General features: G+C 46.3%; 1 protein-coding gene across 3 annotated transcripts in view; it reads right to left on the bottom strand.

Annotated features, from left to right (window-relative positions):
* Positions 1-24,502, bottom strand: part of ZNF683 (zinc finger protein 683) — a 334,807-nt gene that overhangs the window by 164,298 nt on the left and 146,007 nt on the right. Inside the window, exon 1 of one of the 3 annotated variants that reach the window (XM_078682651.1) lies at positions 21,158-21,292. The exons of 1 other annotated variant lie outside the window; for it this stretch is intronic. The gene's annotated coding sequence lies outside the window, so the exon portion shown is untranslated. Of the gene's footprint in view, positions 1-21,157; positions 21,293-24,502 lie in introns of those variants that run through there. One more of the 3 variants, XM_078682652.1, reaches the window with a different exon arrangement.

Below are 24,502 nucleotides of genomic sequence, written 5' to 3'. Positions count from 1 at the left end.
GCCATTCTCCAATGGCACCATCATTATGGAACATACCACCTCTCTCTGCTTTCCACAAATTCTATGCTCTGAGGAGGTTGCATTCACACTATAGCTGAAAGCCTTCTGATATTGTCCTAGCACCAGGAAGTCTTCCTGGGCAACACACTACAGTACCAAACACTAGAAGAAGCCTCCAGAACTGAAACAACACTAACTAAGGCCTTCAATAACAGTTGATTGAAATTTCCATTCAGGCCATAAACTACACTTTTTCTTGAAATGGAAATAACAATTTTTGTGGTAGCACCATTTCCACCCATTAAAGGCATGTGGATTTGTAACCAAAAAATGGCCCATGATGTGGGAAAAGCAAAGGGAAATCGGGCTGGTAAACCTGATGTAATTACACATTCCAGACAGGCTAATGGCAGGATAACTCATAATCCACCACTATCATAGATACCTATGGTAGTGGTAATTCCAGGTTCCATGTTATCACCCAGAAATGAGGAACAACTTGTAATGAGGTTGTAAATAGTCCCCACAACTCGATACATACAATGCTCAATAAGTAGCCTCCAGGGTCAGATCTATGCACTACTAAATATGTAGTCTCCATGGTTAAACTATACCACATGAGGCCACCATAACTGGACACAATATTCATGTGTGGCCTCCAGGACTTTAACCATTTATCTGTATGCCCCTTCCAGAACAGATCACAATTCTTCACACATGTCATTTCAGGGATGTGGCTTTACGGCCAGACCCGCCAAGTCTCAATGTCGGCTCAACATCCTGTAATTCTGGGTGTAGGAAAGTAGGATCTGCTTTCATGGTTACCCCCACTTTTTGCTGGTGTTAATCTGTTTTCTGACAAGTCTGACTGGGATCCTGCTAATAAGGACCCCAGTCACTCTGCTCTCTCCCTAGATTTGACTATGGTAAGTACTTTGGTACCTTCCCAATTGGCTATTGGTGTACCCTTCTAAGCTGTGGCAGCTCCTTCGCTAAGGCGGAGGAGCGTCACCCTAATTCTCTGCAGCAGCAACAGAAAGGAAAAAATAAAATGATAATAACTAATGTAACTATCATTTAATTTAGTCCTCCTTCTGCAGCAGCTTGCATGAGGAGGCTGGACTGCAGAGCAGTGGAGGAGTGGTACAACCCTCCTAAGTGCGCAATGACAGTTTGGTCGGTCCTCTTGGGCCGCCCAAAACAATCATGCACACTTTTCCTGTTCTCCATACAGGTTGCATTACAGTCTGCATGAAGAACATGCCTATCCTTCCGGCCCCTGGCTGAGTGTCGTGTCACAGCACTCAGACCAATCACAATGATGCATGGCAGCATTGTGATAGGTCAGGGGAGCTTGGCTGTGCTTCCAGTTTCTGGAGTCGGTTGCAGGAGAGCAGCAGAGACGAGGGACCCGGCTGCAAAGTAAGTAGTTTTTTTTTCATGGTTACACCCGCCTGCACCCCCTCCTGCATGCCTGCCCCGCCAACCATGGGCTGTGCCGGCCGCCACTGCTTTTAAGTCCCTAGTATATGGTACTAAGGTACCCAGGGCACAGGTACACCAGGGGTCTCCCATGGGCTGCAGCATGTATTATGCCATCCATGAAAGACCACTCAAACTGTGACTACAGGTCAGCCATTACAGCCTGTTTGAGCTGGGCTAGCTCAACTCACAACAGATATAAGTTTCCTTATATCTGTGGTCACTGCATTTCCAACCTATAAGTCATCCCTAAGGTAGGTCGTTCAATCATGAAGGCAGTGTGCTAGGTTATAAGTGTGGGGGTGCCCTGCATAAGCAGGACACCCCCTACAAAACCCGGACTCAATTCTCCAGGCTTTGAAGTGCAGTCAGCCATTTAATACATATAGTGGACATCAAGTAAATTACGAGATCTCTAACTATATACTGACTGCACTGAAACAGGTCATGTTTGGTATCAAACATGTTAGAATTCTACGCCAACACTGATTCCAGTGTTAGATGTAGGATCCCATCTACTGAGGGGCTCCTAGGAGAGCCCCCCAGTATTCCCGGTACCAGCCTTCCAGGGCCTAACAGCAAGCTAGTGCTGCTGCCGACCACAGACACAATTCTGCCCTCCTGCTGCTGAGCTAAGCTCGAGCAGGGGAAGATAGAACAATAGGTTTACTGTGGCAGGGAGGTGTAACTAGCTCCCAGACAAGACATAGTGTATTGGGCTGGGGTGGGGGCACTTGTCAGCACCACCAGGCTGCTTTGAAGGGCACATTTGGTGCCCTCCTTGTATACTCCAGTTGGAAGCAGTTCATGGAACTGTTGGCTCCCGCTCTGGTGTGAAACTGGACACAGGATATGGGAGTATCTTCTCCTCTGCCCAGCCCCTCATCTGGGAGGATCCCTGAAATGTCCCAACCCTTTCCTTAGGGTACTTAATGTGTTACCTGTTCGTGGCTCTTCAGTAGAGTGGAGGGAGGAGTCTCACCATGATGGCCGCTCAGAGCTGATGCTCCATAGTGAATGCTCTCACCAGCTGCCTGGGCGGTGTTCTGCCACGCTGTTGTCCCGTCTAGAACAGTGATTCAGCAAACGGGAAGCAGGCGGATCACCTAATGCCCAAAGTCGCTCTTCTCTGATCTTGCATTGCGGAGATTTGATCTAATACATCCCTGCCAGTTAATAAGTCAAGATGGCCCCTAGGGAGCTATGAACCACACCCGGTGAACAACCGGCCAGAACCTAGGAGTGCAATGATGTGAGGGTATACCGGGACCCTGAGAGCAGGAAGCCCGCGGGGAGATGGAAATACAGAGAAAAAGAGAGCACGGAGCATGTGTGAGGCGCAGGTAAACACAAGCACCTAAGAGCCTGGTAGTAAGAAACAGGGAGCCCGGGGAATCGTCAGTAAAATCCAAGTGCCTGTGGAGAAAACGTGTCAGCCATTGAGCAAGAAATGGAGACTCCCTCCTGGGAGGTGCTAGACAGTAGTCACGTGACCCTGGGAGAGGGTAAGGAAATACTGAGGGGTTGAGAGAAGATCAGCTCCAATTTTGGAGATGTGAAATCCCAGCGAAACTCTGTCTGGGAGAAGAGACCGCCCTGTGCGCATGAGGCTGGGATAATAGCACTGGGAACCAGAGTGCCGGCAAGAGGAAACAGCTCTGGGAACCTGGGAAAAGAGACAGACAGGTGGGAGCGCCAGGCTGGAAAAGAAACAGTTGTGTGAACCTGTGCACTTCAGCCTGCATACAAAACTACTTTGGGGCCCTGTGATAAGTGAAAGTGTCAAGATCCTGAAAAAATAGAGAGTCCCTAGAGTGTCACACCCTGGGAGAGGGGATAGCACGGGAGCCTGTGAGAAGAGGCAGGCTGTTGATGCTTCCTGCATTTGGAGACCCGAGCACTCTGTGAAAAAACCTTCCCAAGGGAAGAGCGGACAGCCCCTAGTGTGCCACATACCCCAAGGCCATAGGATGCAGCCCACAGGTTTGAGCAAACATAAACATATATGAGCTGCAGCGCGAGACAAAATGGTGGGCGCAGTGTCCAGAAGACGGAGAAGCCGGCTGACACCCAGGCGACTTACCGGAGCCATGAACAACTGTACTGGTGAGTGCTCCAGCTGCAGGGGGAAGCCCGGGGTTGAAGTAACATGTTTGGCGGAGGACATTCCTCCCATCCGACATGCAGTATTGCGTTTCTCCCCCACCCCTCACTTCCTCTCTCCACCGGACTAGAGCAAAAAGAGAAAGCCCCTCGAACCACTCTGGGCTCCATGGTCTGGCCCATTGAGTCTAGACCAGCAGGGCTATGGGTGGTTCAAACCCCTTGCAAAGAGGCTTTTCTCTGCAGAAAAGGCTGCATGGAACGCCCAAGCCAGCCTGACCCTAAGATGGTGCCTGGTGCAGAATTAATTCAAGCACAGCAAATCGACGAGGCCATACCCTGAGGGGGAAATCTTCAGTTTCAGGTCAACAGGAGAGATGAGTAGCGGTGGGTGATAGCAATGCCGCACTGAGGGTATTAACCGCTTGACCGCAGCGCGAATTCTGCCGCAGTGCTGGGGGGATAATGAGTGGGCGGGGTTTGGACGGCCCCCAGCTGTCCTCCGCACACGCCCACCGTGACATCAGAAGGCAGGGGGCCGTCCAATGCATGGAAGGGGTTAATACGGCAGCACCTGGAGGGGACATCGACCAGACCTTGCACATATCCCCCACCCTACTCCCTTACTCAGCTTACCCATCTGGACATAGAATCTGTGAACTTGCCACCTGTCCGTGGAGACCTAGCATTCTGGCCGGCGCCCGGTGGAGCTACCATGATAGCTATAGAGGAGATGGGCTGTGCACTCCCCCTCGGCCGTCATCTACCCAGCCGGACATTGGGCAGAGTTTCCTTCCTCTCTCTGCCTTATCTCCCTCCTCGTTACCCCTTTTACCTTACCCCCCTACCCTTCTATGCTCCATTAATCTCATCATCTGATGTAACTTGTAAGTGATTTATCTTTTTCAACAATGAGAAACTTGTAACTGAAGTAACTTTGTGACAATGTGTAACCTCAAGTAAAGTGCTCTGATACCTCTGGGTCTAGCCAGTGCTATATAAAACTCCTCAAATAAATAAATAAATAAGATTCATCGTGGGACAAGATTCAGATCTGAAACCACTTCCACTTCAACTGTCTAGGCACCTTGGACTTCATCTGGAACCGAGACTGTATCAAGGCAGACTCCTGCTGCTCCTTGTCTTGTTGTCCTGCAAGTCTTCTGTGTCATCTGTGCCTGTGCTTCATCCAGGTTCTTCTCCAAGCCTGTGGGCATAAAAAACAGCTGAAGTAATCTCCCTTGGAGTGAAGGAGTTACTCCCTTGCATCTGCAGGCACCGCAACAAAGCTGACCGGTCTGCTGCTACCGAGGTCCCACGAACTCTGAAAGGCTCAGCAACACAGGTGGTGCTTCTCCAACCCCTCGAGGCCTGCACTGTCTTCTCAACAAGTTTGAGCCCAGCATCCCTTGTCAGTACCGCTGGAACAGAACCTCTGTGCACTGCAATGACTTGCTGTTGCCAAGGCTTGTTGACTCTGTCCTCCAGAGATCTTCAAGCTACAAGAAGCTCCAGCATCTCTTCCTGCCAAGATCTTCATCCTCACTGTATCCTCTGTACCGTAGGTCTGCATATTTGGTGAGCTGCTTGAGGTCCTCTTGCGACTCCTGTGCCTTCGGACTGTGGGTCCTTTTGAGGGTCTTCTTTGGCTTGAGTGGGCTCTCCTGCTTGACTCTCTTGCATTTGGTGAGTCCCCTGAACCTTGCTGGACCAGACACTTCACCTTCTTCACTTCCACGTCTGTTGCTGCTGCCAAGGCTTGTTGGTGCTCCCACTGGACGCCAACCCTCCTAGTTCTCGACTTCTGATGTGGGAAAGCTTGTGACTGGCTCCTGGTCTTCCGCACCATCACCTGGTCCTCACAGCTGCAGCGAAAAGGTTACTGTCAACTCTCCTGCATCTTCTGTCACCGGTGGTCATTGGTCTTCAGTGCCTCCTGGTCACTCCTAAGTGTCCCCTCGGCTTGCAGGTACTTCTCTTCAAGAATAAATCCTTCGGTTCCACTGGACTCTTTCTCCTTCTTTGCCAGCGGCATCTTCACTGAAGTTCTCCATTGTAGTCTACGGCGCTTTCTGACATGTATTCGCAGCTATGCACCGGCTTCCCTGGTGTAGGTATCCTGCTTCCTGGGGTATCCATGGGTGTGGTGGCTCTACAACCAACGATCTTCCATGGGATTTCTTCAGGATCCACTGGGAAGAGTCCTTCTTCTTCAAAACTGCAATAGCGACTTCTCCATTGACTTGCATTGAGTATGCGGCTGTGTTTCCACTCTGCACGCAGCCTCTGTGGAGTTCCTGGATACTTACCTTGGGTAGTTCCTTGGGTCCCCACCTCTTCTGAGTCTTCTGGGTGAAGTCTCGACTTTGGTAGCAGTTCTTTAGTATATGGTTTGGTCTCCCTCTGGACACCACTATGTATTTGTGCATACTTACATGTTTCATTTTGAAATATTTTGTGTATTGTGTTGATATCTTCGGGTAGGAGATATACCAATGTGTTAGTGAGTGTCCATAATAAATAAAACTATTTTATAACTACACTGTGTGGTTTAGTGCAAGGTGCTTCACTTAAATAAGTGTGCACTATGTCCTAAGCCAGCCTCCTACACTGGGCAAATCATTTAGGGCCACATGTATCATTATTGGGAATAGCGATTACCTAATTGGGATTTTCTAAGAATAACAATTAGGTAATCACTATTCCTAATGTATGAAACTCCATGAGTTTCATTTAGAGATTCCTAGTGGGTTGCAAATCGATCTACCTCATGAATATTAATGAGTTAGGTCGCAATTTGCGAACCATTATAAATCGCTAAAATCACAGGGATTGTGACCTGCTGGGGTCAGCAGACCGCCATGTCCGTGATAGCTTTTAAATAAAGCAATCATTTTTTTTAATGCAGACTGTTTTCCTTAAAGAAAAAGGGGTGGGTTCAAAATGGAAAAATGGTTACGTTTTGTTTTCATTTTTAGGTCTCGGACTAGCGAAGGCTGCGCTTGCGCAGTCTCGCTCGGAGACTTTATGTCTACAGTATGGGGGCTTGAACCCGCCCCTCTTCTCCATTGGCTGGCTTCCTAAACGTAGGCCAGCCATTGGAGGAGAGGGGCGTCACTCCGTTGAAGACGGGATTCGGGGGTGTGTTTTTTACTTTCTTTCTGATTTCTTTCTCTCCTCTTCCCATTGGCTGGAATTTTACATTCCAGCCAATGGGAAGAGGAGAGAAAGAAAACCACGCCCCCGAATCCGAAAATGACGCTGCTTTCTCCGAGGCATTTCTACTTCGCCTCGGACGAAGATGGTTGTAGTTAAAGGTTCAGTCCCGGATCCTCGAAGCTCTAGTTCAGACTTCAGTTTCGTGACTTGCAGGACTTCTGTTCTTAGATCGGCCTGGTGTCTAAGTTCCCAGTTAAGTCTTTGGTTTGGAAGATCCTCACGAGTAATTTTTAACACTACTGGCCGTGCCACAAAGGGTTCACATCGTGGGTGACTCGCACAAAGGGTTCATCGTGGGTGACTCGCAGACAAAGTGCAGAGGAACCGCAAGCCTACCTTCAGGTGCTCATACTTCAGTTTAACACACCTGGTGCATTTGATTCTCTGTGTATATGTGTGTTTGTGTAAAGAGTGACGTCACGTCCGTGTGCTCTTATTTCAGTGGCCTTGGTATGCCACGCATGAGCTCGGAGCTTGTTTCACCGTCGCTATCGGCATGCTTTCACTGTAGCGCCTCATCTCGTGTTTGTCGTTTTATGTCGGCGAGAGAAGTCCGCGGGCACGTTGGCTGCAGCCAGTCGGACGGACCCCCAGGCCTACTTCAGTTTGATGCAGGAGGTCATATGATGAATTATCGAGCTCAGTTGTTCGCGCTCGTCGGACAATCACTGGCTGGGAGGGAAGCTGACAAGGCGGCGCGAGGCTTGAATTAAGTGTGACTCCTCCGACGTTGGATAATAAAGTGCTTGTTTATCATGGGAACTGATACATTTGTAGGCCTGTCATTTTGTCTAATACGCTGGTACTTTTTTCCTCGTCTGATTTATTTCCTTTCTTTGATATTTGTGAACAGGTGTAGAACGAACATATAGATAGATATTTTATAGAGTGGGAATTCAGTGTTCTTTTTTACATATCGGCATCAACGTTCCCTTTTTTTGGGGGGGGGCATTTTTTTATAACACGAACTCTTGTAACAATTTTAATTAACTGAAAACAAATAATTAATTATAGCGCAAACTCGACCAGAAGGTATCGGCACTTCACATGGGCAGCAGTTGCATTACAGGCAAGAATGTTAATTTTTCAGGCACGGGGAGATTAATTGATTTGCCCAGAATCGCAGGATGTTTGCACCTCCAGCTAAACTCAAACCTGGTTCCCAAGGTTCAAAGTCGGCTGCTCTAGTAATGAATGCACATTCTCTCACTACTTTTTTTTTTAGTATACAATAGGTGTTGGCAAAGGCGTTATCTAATTAGAATGTGCATTCTGAAATTCTATGCTGTACTTTACTTAGTCATTACATTAAATGCGCTTGCTCTACGTGTGTAAAAGAACTCTGCCTTGTATAAATCAAAAATGCCTGATGAGTGTGAGTACTTCAGAAGGGGGGGTACTCCTGGTACTGTAAACTACGTTTTAAAGCGCACGGATGTCTTGGGAGTTCTTCCGAGGCGTCGAACAGCCCGGGGAGTGCGATAGAATGAACTCGACACAGCGCTGCGAGATGTTGTGTGGCCTTGAGCCCTGACCTGGAAACAATGGCTCCCCATGTAGCGCTGGTATCCGCACTTCCTTAGTGTGACACTTGGACTTACAGTAACGGACTTGGCTCAGTATTTGTAATGATACACTTGTACTGATGTTTCAGTGTTCTCGTTGTTGCCATGCATGATGACATGTACATGTTCTTTATTCTCTTGCATGCGCACCCCAAACATGCTTATCTACTTTACAGTATTCATTAGCCGAGAGCCCTCGCATCTGGCTTGAAGCGCTCTTACGCCAGGTGCACATCCCCCGTTTCTAGGCACTCGTACTTCCCTGCGGTTGGTTTTAGGGCCCTCCTGTGCCCGCTGCAGTTGAAGCAGTGCGTGTGGGACTGCTGGAGGCCGCTAGCAGTTTTTCTAGTGCGGAATGTGGGTGGGTTGCTGCCGCAGCCCGGGGTAACCTTACTGCTGCGGTGACGGAGTTTGGCTTGGATCCTGGCCTCGTATTTTGCCTGTCTGTCCTGCTCGTCTTGTAGTGAGCCGAGTTTTGCTCTCCTGCCCCCTCGTTGGTTGTGCTTGCTCTCCTGCCCCCTCGTTGGTTGTGCTTGCTCTCCTGCCCCCTCGTTGGTTGTGCTTGCTCTCCTGCCCCCTCGTCGGTTGTGCTTGCTCTCCTGCCCCTTCATTGGTTGTGCTTGCTCTCCTGCCCCCTCGTTGGTTGCGCTTGCTCTCCTGCCCCCTGGTTGTGCTTGCTCTCCTGCCCCCTCATTGTGCTTGCTTTCCTGCCCCCTGTTCCCTCGTTGTGAGCGTTTTTTCTGGCCTCTGTTCCGTGTGTGTGTGTGTGTGCGTGTGTGTGTGTGTGTTAGTGTGGGTGTGTGTGTCTGTGTGTGTGTGTGTGTGTCTCGGTGTGTGTGTGTGTGTGTGTGTGTGTGTCTGTGTGAGTTGAAGAACCGGGTTTTCTTAGAACTCAGCGGTGCCAGGGACACACCCGAAGTCTTCGAGTTCTCCTGTCTTGGAATACAGAGACACAGAATACTTCTAGATGGCGTCAGAGATCAAATTTATTAGCTGCAGCTAGTAACAGTAATCCCAGCAATACAACACGGTGTACAACTCAGGAAACTGCTAAATTTTTGTAGAGCAAGACATCACCTTTTATCCTACATTTACTCATTACAAATGCACACCCACTGCGACAAATACTGACAAATGAAATACATTTTCCCACACATTATTACATCATAAAAAGCTCACTTTACATTGTACCAACCCACAAGTTAATTATTAGGAATGTCCCAAATTCGATTTCTACAAGCCGGACAGACCCATAATTGAAAGCACTATCCATGTAATGAAAAGACATAAGGAAAGAAACCAATTCAGATGCTGAATAGGATAAGATATGTGCAAGCGAACTAAAAGTTAACGATATCCTGAACATTGATTGACAATCTGAGACAACGATCAGCCAGGGAAATTGGCTTCGCAAAGGGTCAGTTTCAGGTGACGGGGTCAGCGTCCTTCAGTTCACTCACAAGTCAGAAAAGGCCTAGTTAATATGCACATGAACAACAAAGGCCATGCAACTTTGTTCGTTCAGTTACCTCCACGGGCCTACGTGAGGGCAACACAAAATGGCGTCACGAGCAACGCAAACAAAATGGAGTCTGGTTTGCAAATCACGGAACCTCAGACCCTCCTTTTGCCATTACGTAGGCAATAACCTAAACTCGCGTCAATCTGAATCCAGGTCTATATCTATTCTCATCAGGTCATCAAGGTGTTGCTGTAGCATCATCTTATTATCCTTCACTTCTCTCGGGACGGGTCTTCTCACACAGATCGTAGCACAAAGACTACAAATGGCGGGACCACACTGGATGAATAGACAACACGAGAAAAGGATAGCTAAAGCCATACCAAGGAACATCAGAATCTTCCATCCCCATTTAGACAACAGTTCCCAAATCCATCCAGTCAATGACCAGTTCCCTTCGTCTACATGTATAGACTCAGCGGACTTATGTAACTTCATGATGGCTTGGTACACTGTCGGGGCATTATCTGGTATGAAAACGCAGCAACTAGACCCGATCAATTTACATACCCCACCTCTATCTGCTAATATGATATCTAAAACCATACGGTTTTGTAACGTCATAAGACGATCCGCTTGAAGCTCAGCTGTAATATTGCTAAGAGCACCTGCAGTTTCATTTATAGTGGCCTCAACCACTCTCGTAAGCTGACGAATATTCCTACTATTGGCCATAGGACCCCAAAAGGGCACGAAACCCTTGAAGAAGTCTCCAGCTTCTTGTGCGACAGTATCTTTCGCATCGATGACACCTCTACCATATCTTGTCTTATGGTAATTGAAAACAGCAGTGTATGTAGGGTGAAGCAAAAATGCCACATAACATGTACCTGAAAAATCAGATGGCAACCATGTATAAGCTCTGTCGTGACAAACAAAATACGTGCCTTTAGCTGGCACGAACGGTGGAGATTTCTGGGACGTATAGACATAGGTGTGAACACACACACTCTTACCAAGCTGAGCTCTCGGATTCTGACCATTACCTTGCAGACAAAGGTGACCTCGGTGGGGTACAATCCAAATAGGGGGAGACCTTTTTCGTCTCTCCTTCTCTGTCAGACTAATGCTATATTCAGTCTTGTTCCAACCAATATATGCTCGTACTTCATCCTTAGGGATAGCATTATACGCATCGATATCTCTGATCATATCTACTATTCCCTGTATCAAGGCATTATTACTCGCATTATCTTTGACGAAACGAACAGGAGACGCTTCATTCGCATAAATAAACATCGCTTGGAGCGCCCACACTGACCCATTAGGCGAAAAAGGCAAAACTAAATATGGCATTCCCTTATCTGTCGTATGCGGCATAGGACCACATACCCAGCAGTTTGTCGTATTTACGACTAGCTGATGCTGATGCAACAACTGTATAAACGAATTGTTAACAAATTCTGATCTTCGTGTCTGTTCATGTTCAGGCAACGTATGAAACTCATGTGGAGAAACAGTAGAAAAAGAAAGAGTAGGTTGGGACGTAGATGCATACGTCTGTTGTGTAACATAGACAATCCAACCCACACAAGCCAATGTAATATTCAAAAGCATCAAGAAACACAATATCAAAAAAAAATTGCTACGAACCAATGTACACATTTTCATTTTAAAATCAATTTTCTCAGCACTCTTATCAGATCCAAAAGACTCCATCCTCTAACGTGCTGCTCACGGCTATTACCTTCTTCACTTAAGTGTGCGTCAAGATCGTACTAACCACCATGAACCACAGACCTTCGTCAATTCGCGGCTCACCCCTTCAGGCTGTACCGCGACCCTGCAGCTGAGTCCGGATGGTGACTCGAAAAAGAAAAAAGAAAAAAAGTCTCTTGATCTGAAAAGGTGTAACTCACAACAAAAATTCAGATTTTATTTGTCCATTTATATGTCCTTTATCTTGGTCTTAAATTGTAACGCTCTTTGCCAGACACAGTCTGATCTTGAAAAAGTGTTTCCGGGTCCGTTGTATCAAGTCTTAGATGACGTGGCACAGCAGCTTGCAGGATATCGTCGTCCGCACGTTCTGACTGAGTCCATTCCAAATGTGCATCACTAAAAGGTACGAACCTAGGAATTCTTTCACATTCGGAATCAGCTATACCTCCCCTCACCCACTTGTCATACGGTAAGGGCAACTGAACTTTTTTACAATGGGTGGCATGCACCCAGTTCTTTTTACCAGCTACCCTAACTGCAGTCCGAGTCACTAGTAAGACTAAATGCGGTCCAGTCCACCTTGGCTCCAAATTCTTAGTTCGTTGGAAATTCTTCGTGAGGACGTAACTGCCAGGTTGAATCGTATGGCCTGGATCCGCAGTAGCTGTTGGTAAACTGTCATAGACCTGTTGGTGGAGAACACGTAATTTAGCAGTCAAGTCATGTAAGTAATCCACCAACATAGGGTACTCGATGTCACTGTACTTCTTGGGCCTTGGGACACCCCAAACATTGGCCGGACGACCAAACACAATTTCATATGGGCTAAGTCCCACACGAGAATGTACTGTCGTCCTCGTTGACAAAAGAGCCAATGGCAAGGCATCTGGCCATGTAAGACCAGAGCTTGCTTGTATCTTAGCTAACTTCAGCTTTAAAGTGCCATTGTAGCACTCGACAAGTCGAGCTGACTGGGGGTGATTCGCAGCATGGAATTTCTGATTGATACCCAAACCCGCACACACTTTCTTCATGGTCTGGCCCACAAATTCACTCCCATTGTCGCTCCATACAATTCTCGGCAAACCATATCTGGGGAAATATTCCTTGAGCAAAACCTTGGCTGTAGACAAGGCAGTATTATCCTTTAGGGGGTAAGCCTCTATCCATCTGGAAAAGGCGCAAACAACCACAAGGACATACTTCAAATTATTGCATCTCTCCATGTGAATGTAATCTAGCTGTATCACTTCAAACGGATACGTTGGGGGAGCGAAATGACCAGATGGAGTTGGAGTTCCCTTGCCAGGATTATGCATCAAGCAAATCATACAATGCTTCACCAAATTCTCAGCACATTTAGGAATTCCAGCATTCTGCCATACTGGAGCCAACAACTTACATATCCCTTTCGAACTAATGTGAGCCATTCCATGAGCCATAGTAACCACTGGGAGCCCATACGCATCAGGCAACAACCATCGCTGGTGCTCCGACAACTCAACCCAACAACCTGTCGAATCCAACATACCCGTACTTTCTCTCCACGTACTCACTTCTTTCTCAGTAGCTTCAGCCTGAATCAACTTCACGCTTTCTATTGTGTCTTCACACATTCCTCTTTCCACAACCCATCTTGCAGGACCCGCAACATACATTCGACTCGCCATGTCTCTTGCCGTTTCTTTCGCAACCTCATCTGCAACGGATTTCCTCGACCCACATCATCTGTAACCTTTCTATGCACAGTACACTTCACAATTGCAATCTGCTTTGGCAGAGTCAGTGATTCAAGAAGTTCATTCACCAATTGCCCATGCTGAATTTTCATACCATGGGAAGTAAGAAGTCCTCTCTCTCTCCACAAGCGTCCAAAACTATGGGCAACACCAAACGCATACTGGCTATCAGTATAAAAATTCACTCGCTTTCCTTCTGACAACACACACGCTCTAGTCAATGCTATTAGTTCTGCTGCTTGCGCTGAATTCTGTGCAATACGTGCTGTTTCAACAACTGTATGTAAAGTTGTGACGGCATATGCTGCAGTCGTTTCTCCATTCGAAAGCTTAAAACATGAACCATCTACCCATAGAGTACCATCAACATTCGAAAGAGGAGTGTCTTTTAAATCAACTCTAGCCTTTGTTTCTTCCTCTGTCCGAAGAAAACAATCATGCTGTTCCTGAACATCTGTCTCTACAGAAATCGGCAACAACGTAGCTGGATTCAACACATTGCATCTTTTTATGTGCACATGACTAGCCAAAAGCGTCAACTCATAACCTGACAAACGTGCACTAGTAAGGTGCTGTGTTTTAGTCCTATTTAATAAGGTATCCACTTCATGTGGGACCATCACAATCAACGTGTTATCCAATACCAAACCAGCAGACTGTCGGATAGAAACAGCCGCTGCCGCTGTAGCTCTCAAACAACTCGGCAACGCTCTAGGTATCGGATCTAACGTCGCTGAAAAATACACACATGGACGTTGCTTGTCTCCAAATTGTTGTGTCAACACTGAACACTGACAACGCACAACCTTCCCTCTCGTGTACGTACAGTGTAAAAGGTTTACTGTAGTCCGGGGTACCCAACACCGGAGCAGAACACAATGCATCACGTAATTCAGAAAAACTTTTCTGACATTCGTCAGACCAAGGGAGAGGATACGGAGTATCTTTAGGAGTCAGTGCCAACAGAGGTTTCGCTAGCAAGGAAAAATTGGGGATCCATTGCCTACAATACGAGGTGATACCTAAGAAAGCACGCACTTCTCTCTGTGTGGATGGTACAGTCATTTGGGCAATCGCTTGAATTCGTTCTGGGGTCAATCGTCGTCCCTCCTTCGACAAGAGATGACCTAAGTAGGTTACTTCTTGTCGGCAATACTGTAACTTTGAAGGCGACACTTTATGATGGAGATCAGACAAATGTCGTAACAAAGAAAGAGTAGCTTCTTTACAAATCTCTTCATCATCAGCAGCAACCAGTAGATCATCAACATACTGGATAAGAGTAGCACCAGAAGGCAACACAAAATTATCAAGCTGAGTTTTCAACGCCTGACTATAGATTGAGGGACTTTCACAATAACCTTGAGGAGCTCTCTTAAACCGGAAGCTGCGGCCTCCTAAAGAGAAGCCAAAAATATCTCTACTCTCCTCAGCAATCGGAATACTAAAGAAAGCATTCTTCAAGTCGATTACTGAAAACCAAGCAGCTGAAGCAGGAATTATAGTCAACAAAGCAGTGATATCCGGGACAACAGGAAACTGTGGCACCACAATCTTATTCACTTCTCGAAGATCGATCAAAACCCGATGCACAGGTGGCTGAGAAGCATCAGTACGCTTAAGGACAGGCAGAACAGGACTGTTACACACATTACCTCTCGTTTCTTCAACTACGCCCTTCTCAACCAAATCATAAATAATCGCTAGAAGAGCTCTCTCGCCATCACTCGAGATTTTATATTGCGGAATACGAGGTAGCCTAGCATTCGACTTAAGGGTAACAACGTAGGGTGGAATCTGCAAGAGACCAACATCATTGGGACCTGTAGCCCAAAGTGTATCAGGAAGAGAACGCAATTCCAGTGGAAGACAATCTTTAGACAAATACATCGGGGAAATCACTTTCTTACCCATCGTAAGATGTACTCCCGCAGGAGAGCAATGTAATGTCGCATGCAATCCTTTCAGCAAGTCCAAACCCAACAGATTCTCAACACAACCAGTCGTTAAAATAAGAGGAGCTTCCAATTCACAAGGACCAATAGAAAGGGGCAAAGGATTAGAAACCGGATTACAAACTGGGGCACCAGAAAATCCTACTGAAACATTGGTCAAGCCAGACAAAGGTGCGCCAGGAAGTTTAGAGTGCATAATAGAACTCTTCGTCGCACCAGTATCCAAAAGAAAAGGTTCTGCCACACCTAATGTAATCACTTCAACATAAGGTCCACTCTGGTCTACTGGAACTGACACTACTCCCTCTCTTTGCCCATGGCTGTCCTAACTATCATTATAACCAGCACTCTCACTCTCGACATAATAATCCTCAACGTAGTACTGTGTCCGACTGAACAGTCGGAACAGTCGGAACATTCTGTCCGTCAAAACAATTCGTAGAATTCTGAGGGGGAAAGGAACGCTCATTCCGGGGAAACACACCACGTCCCCTACCCTTAGGAACTTGTTGGAAACCACCACGACCTCTCTGACCAGATACACCATTCGCACGCTGTAACAGAACCGGACAACTATGCTTAAAGTGACCTTCTTCTCTGCAATAAGCACACTGATTAGGGCCTGGCAGAAATCGCGGAGCAAAATACTCGGGCTTCTGCAGCAATCTCTGAAACTGTGGGGGTTGCTGAAACTGAGGCTGATTCGTACGAGGCGGATAAGCTTGCTGCAAAAGAACTTTTGTCTTTAATTCTTTAGTCTTCTTCTCTACTTTATCCTTCTCATCTTTATCCATATTCTCATAATATTGTGCAGTAGCCAATATCTGGGCTGACGAAGAAACAGCCCATGAACTCTCAGAATCCTTTAACTTATTAGAAAGTTCGGGAAGTAAATTAAAGACAAATTTGTCCACGAACAACCTTTGACCACCTTCAGTGCTCATATCCTGACCACTATGATCGATAAACGTTTCTTCAAACCTCGTGAAGAAATCAGACACACTTTCGTCTTTCTTTTGTTTGCATGCTGCTAACTTATCCCAATTCACTCGCAAAGGAGGCATCATAGTTTTCATTAAATTAATAATCCTACCAGGTAATTCTGCAACTAAAGGCTCAGGTTTGGCACCTCCTACCTGTCGACCATCTGCAGCAACAATATTATCCCACGTATCTCCTAATTCTTGCGCATGATTCTCATGACGAATCTTCGCCCACAAAGGTTGAGGGACTACATTACCTATCAACATATCTATGTCAGCTAAATTCATAATACACGCATCAACTGTCTGGGACAACTCCTTGTAATAACCAGCAGGATTTTTACGGGGGTCAGGTAAGGTCTGCTTAAGAGCCAAGACCTCCGCTCTTTTCCAAGGGACATGTACCCATACTCGCTGAAAATGGGCCGGTGCGGCCACAATACCCAAAACGGCATCAGCCTGAACTGCGTCTCTCCATACAGGAGGAACCTCTCTCATAGGATACTGCTTCACTTTCCTCCTAACAGAGGAATCAGGTTTGTACAATGTCTGAGGCGGTAGCCTAGACCTGAAGACAAGTATCGTCTCTACGGCATCTGTAACATCGGACTCCACTATCGTCCTTGTAGCAAATTCTGACTGGACATCAAGCACTTCCTGCGGAATCGGACCCAACTCATTATTTTCCCATTCCTGACGGAGAAACGTACACATTACATCAAACACATACCTTTGCTTCGGTGGTTCCCACTGAAAGAAAACATCCATAATTGCTTGTAAATCATACCTCGAAGCATTTAAAACCCATCTTCGAGCCAAAAGATCCAACACTGCCCGCTCTTCGGGACTAGGAAACTGACTACGACTCTGTCTACGTTCCGAAACAGGGGTCATATTCAATGACCCAAAGAGTGGAGACAAAAGATTAGCAACAGTCTCAGTCATTCGTTTTCGAGCAGAAGGAGAAGAAGTAGCCATAAGAACAGGAGAATGAGTATTTTGAGGCAAAAGAGGCGTAGGGACAAGAGTAGCAGGAGTCGGAGATACAGAAGTAGAAGGCAAAGGAGTTTAAGGCAAAGCTGGTGACAAAGCTGGCGGCCCTAGAGAAGGCTGTACCGTAAGAGGGAGAACCATCTGTGCAACGGGTGGCTGAACAACAGCAGGAGGCTGAACAACAAGGGGTGCAACAACCGGGGATAATGGAGGTGCAGTAGCACCCTGCACATAAGGAGGTGGTAATCTTAGTAAATGAGAGATCAAAGGATCTTTTTCAGGGTCTTCATTCACTTTTAAAAGAGAAGGCGGCAAGGCCGGATAACATTTATCAATGGCCATGCAACGCTGTCTATCTGAGACTTCACTCACTCGATCTTCCTCATCTGCTTTAAACTGCCTAGCAGCTTGTAGTACTGACATATTCTTATCTTTCCTATATCTCTTTGCTTGATTAATTTCTCGCTGTTTGGCTTCCTTACGCCAAAGGCGGAAAGAGTCAAACATTGCCGGCCGGGCTTTCTTCCTAAATAGCGCAACTTCCAGATTAATAAAAAATATTTAATTTGAAACTACCATGTTGGGGCCATTGTAAAACACCATTGTTCTTTGTATAGCGAATCCACACTTCATTATAAGTGATAGGACCCACTCCGTGTTTTGAATAGAGTTCATAAGTCGGAGTTCCAACCGGAGGTATCGGACACGAATCCTCCAATCGGGAATCGTTGTTGAAACCACAACTAAACCATTTCCCAAATTTGCTAAGACCAGGCATCTTATAGCTCACTAATCTAGCTTCAAACTTCAAGGGGTTATCAACTATCGATACTCTCGTAAATATACGAGCCCCTCGGCTTCGACTATTGCAATAACCGAATCAAAACCAAGGACCAAAACAAAGATCGTGGGAGCGACCCACTTATACTTAACCAAAGTATCTGTCACGCCACCAGAAGACCGTCTATCGTCTCGCTTTACAAAGGATCAATCAAGGGTCCAAGATAGGGCGACAGTCAGGGCAGCAGTCCTTCGTAGCCGTCGGAAAGCGGAAAGCCTCGCAGCAAAAATCTTCGGTCCACGTCGACATACAGGGGTCGATGAAGTGGTTGGCCTTCCTCCAGAATTTTCTCACGTGGCTCCTCACGATCCTCTGGCTTGGACCGGTACCGCTGAAGTCGCCCCACCGTTGGGCGCCAACTGAAGAACCGGGTTTTCTTAGAACCTAGCGGTGCCAGGGATACACCCGAAGTCTTCGAGTTCTCCTGTCTTGGAATACAGAGACACGGAATACATCTAGGTGGCGTCAGAGATCGAATTTATTAGCTGCAGCTAGTAACAGTAATCCCAGCAATACAACACGGTGTACAACTCAGGAAACTGCTCAATTTTCGTAGAGCAAGACATCACCTTTTATCCTACATTTACTCATTACAAATGCACACCCACTGCGACAAATACTGACGAATAAATACATTTTCCCACACATTATTACATCATAAAAAGCTCACTTTACATTGTACCAACCCACAAGTTAATTATTAGGAATGCCCCAAATTCGATTTCTACAAGCCGGACAAACCCATAATTGAAAGCACTATCCATGTAATGAAAAGACATAAGGAAAGAAACCAATTCAGATGCTGAATAGGATAAGATATGTGCAAGCGAACTAAAAGTTAACGATATCCTGAACATTGATTGGCAATCTCAGACAACGATCAGCCAGGGAAATTGGCTTCGCAAAGGGTCAGTTTCAGGTGACGGGGTCAGCGTCCTTCAGTTCACTCACAAGTCAGAAAAGGCCTAGTTAATATGCACATGAACAACGAAGCCCATGCAACTTTGTTTGTTCGGTTACCTCCAGGGGCCTACGTGAGGGCAACACAAAATGGCGTCACGAGCAACGCAAACAAAATGGAGTCTGGTTCGCAAATCACGGAACCTCATAGTGGCTCCGTGTGGGTGGCTCTGTGTGGGTGGCTTTGTGTGTGTGGCTCTGTGTGGGTGCAAATGCAATAGGTCTCGCATTTGCGAGCGATTAAGCTATTAGCATTGTACATGACAATGCCATTCATTTATGTTTTAAAAACAAAAACATAAATAAAAATAATGGGAATTACGCTGTAGGTTTCAGTAGTACAGTGTAAGGCGCTCACACAGTGCAGGCAAGAGTGGTGATGATGGATAGAATATAGGACAAGTTAGAACGGTGCAAACAGTATAGAGGGAAACCTTAAAGCCTCTCAAAGGTGAACAGGCACAGGGATGCCTGGACACTTGTACAAAATAAACAACAGGTACTGTGCACACGTATGATAAGTCAGTATCAAGTGATACGAAGGTTCTAAACAAAGAGAAGCATGAATAACGTTGATGAATTCAAAATAGTCTGTTGATTAGTTAAGTATTGATCTTTATTTCTTTGTCTTGTATAAACAAACGCCAGCCGACACGTGTTTCATCAACAGGGAGAAAGCCTGTGACTCATCAGGGCTGTAAATGGCGCAAAGAATATCATAAAGTGGTGAAAAAATGTATGTTGGGAAACAAAGGATGGACGTCAGCAAGGGTAATCACTGACCGTCGCGCCGCCGGGCAGATAGGTAATTCTGCTGCGGGTTGTCCTTGTCAATCGTGGAGAAAGCTCCTGGCCGTGTTCTGGCGGTAGATGATGGAGCAAAACATACGTTTTTTCACCACTTTATGATATCCTTTGCGCCATTTACAGCCCTGATGAGTCACAGGCCTTCTCCCTGTTGATGAAACATGTGTCGGCTGGCGTTTGTTTATACAAGACAAAGAAATAAAGATCAACACTTTACTAATCAACAGACTATTTTGAATTCATCAACGTTATTCATGCTTCTCTTTGTCTAGAACCTTCGTATCACTTGATACTGACTTATCATACGTGTGCACAGTACCTGTTGTTTATAAATAAAAATAATGTCATGAGCAATGCCAATAGCTCTAACTTTAAGAATGTCGAGACCATTGCATTGTAAATGCTTGTTTAAGAGCAGGCAATAGTCCGTGGGACCACTGCCTACTCTGAAAAAACAGTTTTGCTACCATTCCCAAAGGAGAAGGGGTCCCCTGGAGACTCCTTTCCATTTGTAAATGGGTTACCACCCAGGTGAAGAAGGTGGTAAAATGTGAATGTTTTGATACCAGATTTCAGTCGCACATTCTTACATACTGCTGCGAATCAGAATTAGGAAGAGACGCCCTAAAAACACCCCTTCCTAATACCGAATCGGTGTGTATTTGCAATTCCAAATTGCGATTTGGTATCATGTTACCCAATCGCAAATTGGAATTCATACATACCAAAATGCATTTTGCCGGTCGACCGGTAAAATGCATGAAACGTGGACCTTAATCACCCTGTGTCAAAAAAATCGTGCCCTTGTACAAGGAATTTGGTGCTCATGTGAAGCACTCCAATACCTTCGGGTCAAGTCTGCGGAATATAAAACTAAAAAAAAAGTATATGCCAGATAAGGTCACGCCTGTGATGTGCAGAGGTAAGCAATATTTTCCGGAGGACTGGTTAGCTCTCTGTCTTAAATATTCACTTTGCTGTGCCTCAACACTTGCAGATTTTGTACCTGCTTTATAACAAACAAAGGCCCCTCTAGTGTAAGGATTTCCAATACCACCTCCACCCAATCCTCTACTTCTACTTGGGGGCTTGCTGACCTTCCCTTTAATCTCGCCGCCCCCTTGCTCCCCCCAAACCCCCGTCTCTCTGAGGTTCCCTCAAGCTCTCGTCTGTCACTTTTTGATGCCTGGTCTCCCTCAACTCATTTGAGTCTCCAGTACTCAGACGAGCATCGCACATCTCTCCAGCAAAGTCCAAAGAACCATTAAGGGAAAGGGACTGAAGACGGGCAGAGAACACCTGCTTGCTCCTTACACTCTCCCCTACCTGGCGTCACCTGAGCAGCCATGCGACCGGAAGCCTCGTTGCCGAGGAGCGGGCGGTGGGGGCTCTGCCTCGGGGTGGGGGTTACTGTCGTGGCCGGATACAGAACTGTGTTGTCAGCTCACTCCTGGAACCGCACGCAACGGACGAGTGTGACGTCACACATTCTATGATTTTGTCATAAAGGCTTGGTGGCCGTTCCGAAGTTTTCATTGGCCAGAAGAACTGCGCTCACCGCGAGAGGCACCCCTGGAATGTTCCAGATCCTTGTTGTCGTTGTAAAACACGCGCCTCCTTAACTTCCAATGAGAGCCGCAGGAAGGGACGAGGCCCCACTGACAGAAACAATTTTAAATACAATGCATATCCCCTATCCTTCGTCAGGGCCTCCGCGCTCGCTACCTGTTCCTCTTCTGAGTTAAAGTGCTTGGAGTACGTAGTAGAGTTTGAGAGAGCAGCAGAGGGAGGGAAAACAACGAGAGAGAATCTTTTGAGACTGGATGCTCAGTCAGATGTACACTGACTTTCATTTAGAGAGAGAGAGTGCGTGTGCGTGTGTGTCAGCTTCAGGATGGTTCTACAGGAAGCTTCTGCCACCCCTTTCCTCCGAGAAAGGAAAGTTGGGAAGCTGCCAAAGTATGGATGTTCTTAAGTGTGTGATTAAGCTGGAGCATCTCTGCCCAAGGCTTCCAAATGGCGCTGTGTCAGCCGACACGACGTTTTCCAGCCAAGTTTTTCTTTTTGCAAAGCATCGAAAGCGCTCATGTGTTAAATAAATACTAAGGGCTGGAAATGGTATCGCTGTTTGCATGGAGTCTTCTAGCAACCTTGTTTTTGCCCCTCCACATTCCTGTATCAATGAACTTTGGTGTTTGGCCCACCATGAGGTTGACATTCACAGAGTGGTAGTATAAAACTAAGTGTGATCTGGGATAAATGAAGGGAGGAATAATTCCAATCACTTAAATATCACAACTGGTATAGTTTTCTCATTGTTTTGGTACAGGAATGCATATAGCAGGAAGCAAACACCGAAACACAAAAATTGATGCATAGGGTGATCTGAAAGGTTACAACAAAAAGCAATTGCTCAGGCCACATTCAATCCTATCAATTTTCCCACCACATCTCTCCAGACAGTGAGAAGCTACATGCAAGTCAGACTCACTCCTGATGCTTTAGAAGCAGTTGAGCCTGAACTGACAGACATGTTCCATCTACACAAAAACACATGCAATACTAGAACTCTGATCCATATTTGGGCATAACTTACATATGTAGGGTACCAGACTAGAACTGGAATGAATGCCAGCAAATTTCTCAGCCACAGACAATCGCCCAAGGCCACATTACATACAGAAGTTTTTTTCCAACTCTGCCACACCTAACAACAACTACCCATATACAAATTAAATTCGGTCTTTCTCCAATAAGTCCAGTCCTACCCGATATGCACCTTGAACCCTGTAGAACATCAAGCACCATTTCTATGTCTGGGAATACCTGTCACACTTAGTGTGTCAAATTGAAACAAAAATGTGGTGGGTGGAACAAATGCAAATTATCAGCCATAGTCAATTGTCCAGGCCACAAATAAATCCATCTTTTTCAATTCCTTTCCATGTCAGTTAGGGACCAGCCACAGGCAAATCGGACTTGGCCCTGCTCTAATAGTAACAGTCAGCCCAAACTGCCAGGCCATGTTCCCTCTAGATGTAGCACAACCAAGCCAGTTTCAGCTTCATTAGAAGCCATTAGTGCAGGAACAGGACTTACAGATTGACATACCCATAGACATTACACTGAAATTCAAGGTGATGGGTGAAGTACTTTCACATTTCTCAGCCAGAGGCAATCGCTCAGGGCCACATTCCAGCCCGTTGGTTGTTGTCCACTGTGCAGCACCAGGCAACGACCAGCGCCAAGACGCCCTTGGGAATTCGCGCGCTCTATAAATGGATAAATTAAATCATTAAAATCAACATGCAAAACAGAATTAATCCTGCTTCATTAGGAGCACTCCAGCACAAAATGCCAGACAGGTACCCTCTAGATCTGAACAGAAGTGACCCCAGACTGGTTTCCACCTAGCTGTGTCTCATCAGTGATGAGCAGCTTGAGACCACTCACCTTTTCTCACCCCTGCAGGTTACTTTTCATCTCTCCTTCTCAATTTATTACTGTTTTCCTGTCAGGTAGCACTCCGCAGGATCCGATTGTAGCAAATATGTTCCACCTCCAGACCTCACAAACACACTGATATAGATAAATACACAGGGTGTTCGAGCGATCGGGCGAGGGAAGGAAAGGAAGGGGACAGCGGGGAAGGGAAGCTGTAAAAGAAATAACACCTCAGTTTAGAACAAACACAATACCTTCTACTCTCATTTCATTTTCGCTAATGTGTAGTAATTCACCTGGACTATCTCGTAAGTCTCCTGCTGCAGCAAAGGTGTGTAACTTCACAACATGTCTCCTTTCCTAGTCAACACAAGAAACACTTTAGTATATGCAAATAAGATGTGCATTTACATGTATGTGTATGTTGCTTGCTTGTGTTCTACTACGCACCCTCTAAAGTATATAGTCACACCATAACTGGAAACACATAACACCACTGATGTCAATTGATTCTTGACATAATCCCTTTCCATTTAGCAAACCCAGTAAAGTAACCACACTTCAGAAGATCCCTTCCTGTATTTTTGATACTGTCATAAGTTATTCCTGGATTCCGTCATCCAATAAAGGACATGCAAAAATCCCTCTTTTGTAATGCCCTAAACACGGTAAGATGTAGTACCATATACCACTATCTTCCGCATTGAAAGGAATTCACCAATTCCAAAGTTTTATCCTCCAAATACGGTAAGGCGTAGTTTAGTCACTACAGCCTTCCGCTTTGGCACTTGTAATCCGAATGCAACCTGGGAGTTTGTCCCCGCTTCGTGACGGTAATGAGCCCCCACAGCATTCCGCTCGCTCTAGTCCCAGTGAACCATAAATCAGAAGGATAGCCTCTTGCTTGACTTTCCTCACACCAGACAACAGAGCTGCTCAGGCAGAGGGCTTCTCCAATAACTGAACCGCACCAGAATCCAACCGCCGCTCAGGAATCTTTACCCACTGAACGAAGCACGATAAACACACAGTACCTTTAACGGAGCAGGACGCCACTCCCGCGTCGCTTGACGAAGGAAACAGAGGAACGCCATCCATCAACTCGAGAGCAAGCCGCTCTCGCAGCAACCGAACCAAAATCACGTACAACGGTATCTCGCCCCGCCCTCACTATATCATAGTGACTTCGGGAAGGCTCATGGTATATGTAGTCTTTCCTAGCAGTCA

The sequence above is a fragment of the Lissotriton helveticus genome, chromosome 3_1 (assembly GCF_964261635.1).
Source record: "Lissotriton helveticus chromosome 3_1, aLisHel1.1, whole genome shotgun sequence".
NCBI classification, from domain to species: Eukaryota; Metazoa; Chordata; class Amphibia; order Caudata; family Salamandridae; genus Lissotriton; species Lissotriton helveticus.
Note: the sequence above shows the minus strand (reverse complement) of the source record. Positions and strands in the feature narration are given on the sequence as shown.